This window comes from Bos javanicus, chromosome 15, assembly GCF_032452875.1.
Source record: "Bos javanicus breed banteng chromosome 15, ARS-OSU_banteng_1.0, whole genome shotgun sequence".
Classification (NCBI taxonomy): Eukaryota; Metazoa; Chordata; class Mammalia; order Artiodactyla; family Bovidae; genus Bos; species Bos javanicus.
In genome coordinates this window covers 6,403,267-6,411,499 of record NC_083882.1, presented here as the reverse complement: position 1 = coordinate 6,411,499, position 8,233 = coordinate 6,403,267, and the positions used below count along the sequence as shown (strand labels likewise).

Genomic DNA, 8,233 nt, shown 5'->3' with positions numbered 1-8,233 from the left:
GAGGTAGGAGGAAGAGGCTGGATGGAGGGTTGGTGGAAGCACATCTCACGGGACCTCACAAAAGCTGTTCTGGGCAGTCAGTGACGGGGTGGACCCCAGTGATTCTGTAAAGACTGTGTACTTTGTGAAGAATGATGAAAAGGATAGGTTCCACCTCTGTGTGATGCTGCTTGGACAGAGAGGGCACGTGTAGATGCAGGATTTGGGGGGAGGGCGCTGGGGGTATGAGAGCACATGAATTTCCAGAAACTCATAGAAATCTTGAATAACCCTGGGCCATGAAACTTGGGCTCAAGGCAATCTAGATCTCAAGGGACAAGGGAGCAGGTAGCAGCAGCCAGATTACATAAAAGCATGTGTGTGTGTCTGTGTGTGTGTTTGAGAGAGAGAGAGAGAGAGAGACAGAGCACGAGTCCCTGAAAGTGCGAGCTAGAGAGGGAGAGAAATTCACAAATGAGAAGAGAGTTGGGGAATGGAGAGAGAAAACAGTTGCACTTATGAAAAATCCAACTACAGTTATATCTGAAACCCTGTAGTGGTCACATTACATGCAAATATAGCCTCTCTTCCGGTTTCCTTCCTGCTTCCGATTAGCAGCTGAATGTGTTGCCCAATATTCCAGACCAGCAGATATCTCTCAAATCTTGGGAAACTCAGTGCTTTTGGGGGAAGTCCTTTCCATTTAGAAAAACACTTGTAGTTACTAAGTTCTTTGTATTAAGCTGACATTTTCATTCATTCATTCATTTAACAAATACATATGAAGTGTGTTCTGTGTGCCAAGCATTGAGGGAGCAGATGAGCTGCGGGACAGTGCCCAGCAGAAGTGGCAGCAATAGCAGGAGCCAGGACCCCTGGCATGGTCAGAAGCCTCAAGGTGGCAATACCAGAGCCATGCCAGCTACTGACGGGATCTTTGTTGGCTCGTGGGAAGAGGGAAGCCACCCAGAAGCTGCCCAGGGGAAGGGATTTGCATGGGTCTAGAATTCCAGCAACTACAGTAACTGGAGGTTGCCCTTATCTCATCCCACTTCCCAGAAACTATACAGCCCTCATATTCCATCCTATGTTGGGATAATCAGGTTAACACAGGCTACACTATACACCACAGCTCTGCAATTCTATTCTTGAGCTATTTTATGCCCCAAGTGGGTCATTTACACTACAAGTCTCACTTGCTGAGAGCTGAAGATCTAAGACTATTTTGATTTTATAGGTATCAATCCTAGATTTCTGCTGTTTATAAAAATGATGGGTAGTATTTTCATCCAATCTATTCTTCACTATATTCACTGTAACATTGCCAAGGAAAAATTCGAGATCAGGCTCCAAGATATCATCAAAATCTGCAGGGAGGGAAAAAAGTCTGTTTGACAAACATTAAGTTGGACTGAACATCAGATACAAATCAACACCACATATACCCTCATCCAGCCAGATGCTGTTCATTTGCCACAGAGATATAGACTCAGACAACTGCTACCAGTCAGAGCTTATCAAAACAGGAAGTGGGCGTGCCGGGCCCAGATCTTTGCTTGTGATCGCAGACTCTCTCATGGTGAGCACTCCTTCATTTTCTTAAAGCTTACACACCACTCTGACAAATTCATAATAGAATTTTGCTTAAGATGGCTATTACATTTATTTACTCTGTCAACTGTCTGCAGAAGTCCCTTCCTTCCCTTTTCTGAAAATTAGAAATCTTAGCTCATTTCCAGTTCTTCCACTATTTTGTGATTTTCAAAAATAATTATATCAATAGTTAAGTGATATGTTCTGCAAGTTTTTTAAGGTCATGTGTCTGAAACAAGAAACAAGAATTATTCAGTGTGGCTACTTGCTTTCTATAGCCTCCTCATTATGTTGACCTCTGTTTTCTTCTTACTATTGTTTAGACCATCTTATTCCCTCCTCCCTCCATGGGATTCAGACTGGGAGAAATATTCACCAAGTAGCTGCTGACAGAGAATGGCACCAAAAGCCAAAGCGTAAACTTGACTGTCCGATTTAGATGAGTGCAGTGAGGGGCTGTGAGATGCAGGCAAGCTAATTAATATCCATCAGGAGAGACAGAGTCTAACGCAGAGCAAATAGAGGGTCACAGCTGGGGTTCAGAAGCAAGTCAGGCCTGGAATTGCCTGGCAGTCCAATGGTCAGGATCTGGCATTTTCACTGCTGTGGGCCTGACTTCAATTCCTGGTAGGGGAAGTAAGATTCTGCAAGCCGTGGGGCTCTGCCAAAACAAAAAAAAGCAGGCCAGGACCAAGCAAGTATGGCATAAAGTTGTAGGGTCAAATTTAGTGGGCACTAACCACGTGGACTCCTGAGCACTTGAAATGTGGCTAGCACCACTGAGGAACTGGATTGTTAATTTCAGTTTAATTTAAATTCATTTATTTTAGAATTTAAAAACTGAACCAAAGTAAAAATGTTGTCATTAAGTACAACCCCATTGTTCTGAGAGGACTATGTTTCACTTTACAAATCATGTACGATGTTTTTGTGATGCTAGAGTGTGCCTCATGGGCCTGTGTTTACACATCAGCAATCTATTTGGTATAAACAAAATTATTTAAGTTATTTTTCCTACACAATGATGTAACAATGCAACAAGTTTATTGGATGTTTATGCAGAAAACACAAGTTACAGTGATACTTATGAAAATAGTAATCAAATGGAAATACTTATAATTTTAATTAAAGCAATTATGCTTTTGTTCTTATTCAAAAGTTAAGTATAAACACAATTTTAAGTTTAAAATTAGGGCATACTAGTGATGTAGAATCAAATGGAGATGGAGAAACCAGTCACACAAACAAAGCAATAAAGGAAAAAAAAAATTGAGAGAAGATGTGTCCCAAATTTCACAAAGCATGGTAATTGCAGATTTGGGCGTTAAACAAAATGAAAGAGCTGTTTGCTTGATGGGTAAGTTTTCTTTAAGATGATGAAGCAGACAATATTACAGACATTAGCAGAAAAAACATGGTGCATTTGATAAGTTTCCTCTAACAGTCAAAAAATTTTGAAAAGAATAGACTAAATTAGTTATCAGAAATCAGAAATGAATATCCAACAAAATTTTTAAAAATTATATTTAATGTGAGCTTATAACTTTAGCTAGCTGTTAAATGACTTAGACTCTTGCACAAAAAAAGAAACTAATTTTTTAGATGGCAACATGGTAAAAGAAATCCATTTATTTAAGTTATGGAAAAATATTATAAAATTGCTAGGAAAAGAGTAAAAAAAAAATCACATTTTACAAAAAACAAGGTATCTTCAATAAAGCCACCAAACAATCATCTGTAAGGTACAAGCCCTTTTCAAGAATATCAAAGATCAATTGATTCAGAATTGGAAAGACTGAAAGGACTTTCTTTAACACATTTCAAGTGTTTAGGATGAGTCATGCCTAATTAATACTTTGGTTATGTTTAGTCTCAGAGGACTTCCAAACTCATGAAGAAGTGCTGTCAACTCATAGTCTAAAAAGTCAAACTCATGGCATAGATGTATTTGAACTTTTTATGACTGTCAAATAATTTCAACTAAATATGAAAAAAATTGGTTTCTATATGATACAGGTGCTTCAGCTGTTACACCAAAAATCTGGATTTATAAGAATTTTAAAAGAATAGACTGATGAGAGTCCTTTTGGACTACAAGGAGATCAAACCAGTCAATCCCCAAGAAAATAAAACCAGAATATTCATTGGAAGGACTGATGCTGATGTTCCAATACTTTGGCCACCTGATGTGAAGAGCAGACTCATTGGAAAAGACCCTGATGCTGGGAAAGATTGAAGGCAAGAGGAGAAGGAGGCGATAGAGGATGAGATGGTTGGGTGGCATCACTGACTCAATGGACATGAGTTTGAGCAAACTCAGGGAGATAGTGAAGGACATAGAAGCCTGGTGTGCTGCAGTTCAATGGCACCCCACTCCAGTACTCTTGCTTGGAAAATCCTATGGATGGAGGAGCCTGGTAGGCTGCAGTCCATGGGTCGCTAAGAGTCGGACACGACTGAGCGACTTCACTTTCACTTTTCACTTTCATGCATTGGAGAAGGAAATGGCAACCCACTCCAGTGTTCTTGCCTGGAGAATCCCAGGGACAGGGGAGCCTTGTGGGCTGCCGTCTATGGGGTCGCACAGAGTCGGACACGACTGAAGCGACTTAGCATAGCAGTGCTGCAGTTCATGGGGTTGCAAAGAGTCAGACATGACTTAGCGACTGAACAACAACATGACTCCAATTCAAGATTTTCTTGAAACAAAAGAATATTTGCCAAATTTTCAGTAATGCAAGACAAAACTTGGCAGTTATGTTTTATGTTTTCTCAGTCATATCACACTGCATATGAACAAGCAGACCTTGAAGCTCCAAGGAACAGAACAGCTTATTTGTAACCTAGATCTATAGATATGAGAATTAATGTTGATATTGAAATTTTTCATAATACTAGTCAATAATGATTTTATACATTTTTCTAATATGAATTCATATGCAGAATATTTTAATTATAACTGAAAGTGTTATGTAAATTGGCTGATAAAAATTGAAAACACTTGGTTGCTAATGTTAAATTTAGAGTTTCTTTCCTTCCTTCCCCTCCGACTTTGTTGAGATATAATTAACATATAACATTGTGTGAGTTTAACGTGTACACTGTGATTACCACGATAAGGTTAGTTAACACATCTATCACTTGACATAAATAACTTTTTTTGAGGGATTGTTGTTGAGAACATTGAAGAGCCCATCTCTTAGCAACTTTCAAGTATACAATACAGTATTACTGATGAGAGTCACCACACATCAGATCCTCAGAACTTGTTCATTTTATAACTGGAGGTTTGTACAGTTTGGCCAACAGAGTTGCTTTCAGTTTATGCAATTCTCCTTTGAATTTGAAGTTAACATTAATTGTCTTGTTAGTGAATTTACTAAAGTTTGACATAATTTTGAAATTGATATGCTTTTAAGGATGCTGAACCTTACAGTTTGTTTTATTGCATAATGTTTGCATAAGAAAAAGTATTGAAAACTCTAAGATATCCTACAACCATCATCAGCTAATTATTAATTCTACACTAAAGCTAGGAAGACATATAATCTTAAATTTAAAAGCTAGTTTCAAAAAAAAGTAGACAAAAATTTAACATGATGCACTTTTCAATATGGCTATATTTGTAGTTTCATGTTGTTAATAAGTGTTTCAAATGTACTGTTGGAAAGTTGCTTTTTATACTGTGAATATTGCTAGGGTAATATCAGATTATAAGCTGTAAAAACGAATTATTTTTATGGAATGATGAAGCTAACATTGTGATAATCAGTTTTCAATTCACATGCAAATTAAGTTGATGTAATAGTAATAATCTAAATAAGCTTCTTATAACCAAGAAAATTCTACTGAATTCAAGTTATACATGTTGCATGATCAGATCTCCAAGTAGGACCGAATAGTGGCACTTGGAACCATTCAGGCTGGTGTTAAGAACCTGTGCTCACAGCCGACACTTTCCTAGTAACCATGTCTTTTGAGCACACTGTGCTTGAAAACTTACAGGTCAGCATGCAGCTCTTTCCTGTTGTCTGACCATATAAACCAAACATCTCTCATAACCTCTCTTCATCGATGGCTTCAGGTCTGTTGATCTTATTCCCAAGAATCAGTATAAATGCATTAGAAGTGGTTTTGACTGTCATTAGCAAATCGAGTTCTTCTTTTGATTCTAACAGCCTTTCATGATCTGCACAATCCACCAGAAGTGTAACGCCGTTGATAGCAGGAAGATAGTTTTTCCATACTCTTTGAGCTTGAACAGTCACCCACCTTAAAAGTTGCAAAGGTTATACCAGCAGTGGTTAGTTCTTTTGAAGGGAGATGTAACATTAGGGACATGTGTCCATGTCTGTCATCTTTTAGCATAAGCAGTAATGTTGTTTTTCTCATGTTGTCCAATCCAAAAAATACCAATTTGCCAGTTTTCTTTTATAAGCCTAAAAACTGTAGCACTCTGCTAAAATCACTGTATATCCAATCAAAGATGAAGGATCTGTCCATATTTTAGCATCTGAGACTGAAGAGAATGCTATTCCTTGCTTGGCACTGGCCCTGTACCCTCTGAGACTGGACTGCAAAGTGATGGCTACTTGATGAGCTTTGCTTAAAAGTCAAATAGTTCTTCTTGGAAAAGAGGAACAAGTTTTGTCAATGTACATGCAAATACTGAAAGAAAAGAACTTTCCATATTCAATTTAGTTCCTTGAAAATGTTTAAGTATGCCTTTCACTGTAAAAAATATGGCTACTAGGAAATTTTAAATTATATATATGGCTCAGATTATACTTTCATTGGACAGCATGAGTCTAAGGATCTTGTCATGATCAATGCTGAAGTGTCAGGAACTCACCTTTTCACACATACGGGGGAGTGTGCAGCTACTTCAAAAGACCAGAGGCAGAGTAGACAATTTTATTCGTTTCCAGTTTTGTTGGATTGTCATCTCAAAAGTGGGGTGCAGTATTGTGCTGATACATTATTAACAATTGGTTCTTGGGGTAAAAAAAAAAAAAATCCCTGCTTTCTACCATTATCTAGTTTCCATAGTACAAATGTTTCCATCAAAGCCCATTTCAAGCTACCAACTGGACATCACTGGGAGTCTGGAAGAAGGACTGATAAATTGGCTCTGGCCAGCAGGTTGCAGCCAGCTTCAGTCCACCACTAGCTGGGACTATCTATTATTCATCATTGCTTCTGCAGTAGCTTGCGTAATCAACAAAGAGTAAGCCCATTTTAAGTATAGTACTTGTTGAATGAACAAATATTTCTGCTAGCCACAAATCTCCTGTTGTTTCAGTTTTCCCCTGATCCTTTAATCTTTCTGAAATGTACATTCCTAAAGTTGGGGGTAAATGTATGACTACAGGCATTCTTTTTCTTGGCCCTTGTAATGAATGTGTTGTGCTGTCCAGATCTCCCTTAGCTCTGAGCCATTCATTACCCTGATGGTTGGGAGTATTACCTGATGGTGCTCAGCTGAAACTCTGTGTAAGAATTCTACAGGTCCGAAAGAAGCTGCCTCTCCAGTGGTTTCCCAAGCAGCTCTCTGCGTCTAATGACTGGTTAATGAGAAGAGTCCAGGTTTGGCCCCTTCAGTTAGAGACATTTTGGAAGAACCATCCCAGTATCAGAATTTCCTGTGAGACCTGCCATAATCCCTATTGCAACTGCATTATGATTCAATTTATACCTCTGCTCAGCACTGCTTCATTCATTCCTTTATGGGCATGGTCTCTGAAATCACTGCCCCGTGTTCCACCTGCACAGTGTCTCCATCGCAAGGTCTTCTTGCCAGAGAATGCAACCTACAACAGGCACAACGAAAAAATCTGACAACTCCGCTCCTTTGACTCAAGGTCCATGTTATTTTTAACTTCATCAACCAGTTCTTACATGTTGGTTATCAAGGCCAGATCTTGCCGCTTCCTCCAGCTTATAGAGAGGAAATTTATAAGCGAGGTAAGTCAAGAAGTTCTATTGGAGAAGATTTCTAAGAATTTTCACTGTGGTCACATTTAAAAGCATGAGTTTACTGTGTGAATAGTTGGAATCCTTATAACTAATATGTCTATTAGCTTTGGTTTACTACTTGGAATGTTGTGATTTTTACTATATTGTTGTAGAAAATATCGACTTGTTGCAATGATTGACCTCAGCTCCATTCAGCATTTTTGCACCCATCAGAACAATAGGAATAACTGCCTAAAGTTGAGATAATCATAATCATATCAGAGGAGGGCTATTTTCAAAATTCTCTTACTTACTTACTTACTCAAGTATTCTCATTTTTTGAGAACACTTTAGTGCTTTTTATTTTATGAGAAAATGTTTTTCAGCCTATCCCCAAAGCAAATTTATTTATTTTTTCCTTTCCAAATTCCTGTTATTTCAAGTAAAAAAAATTATAACATAAAGTCAGATAGTTCTATTCAATTATTGGATAAAATTCTATAGACCATTTTGAAGAAGTCCATTGCATGACTCAGATTTTTTTTTCCTTAGCATTGCCTTTGCCACAGGTTAAATTGCATTTTCCATTTGATCTTCAGACAAAAACAAAAGGAAGCTACATGAAATGAAATAATAAGAACTTGCTTTATTTTCTAACTTCTGCCCTTTATTAATCATAAATGAATATTACCTTCTAAACACTTAA

General features: G+C 38.0%; 1 pseudogene; it reads right to left on the bottom strand.

Moving 5' to 3' along the window:
• Positions 1-5,472: 5,472 nt before the first annotated feature.
• On the bottom strand, positions 5,473-6,119 carry LOC133261641 (GTP-binding protein SAR1b-like; annotated as a pseudogene).
• Positions 6,120-8,233: the final 2,114 nt, after the last annotated feature.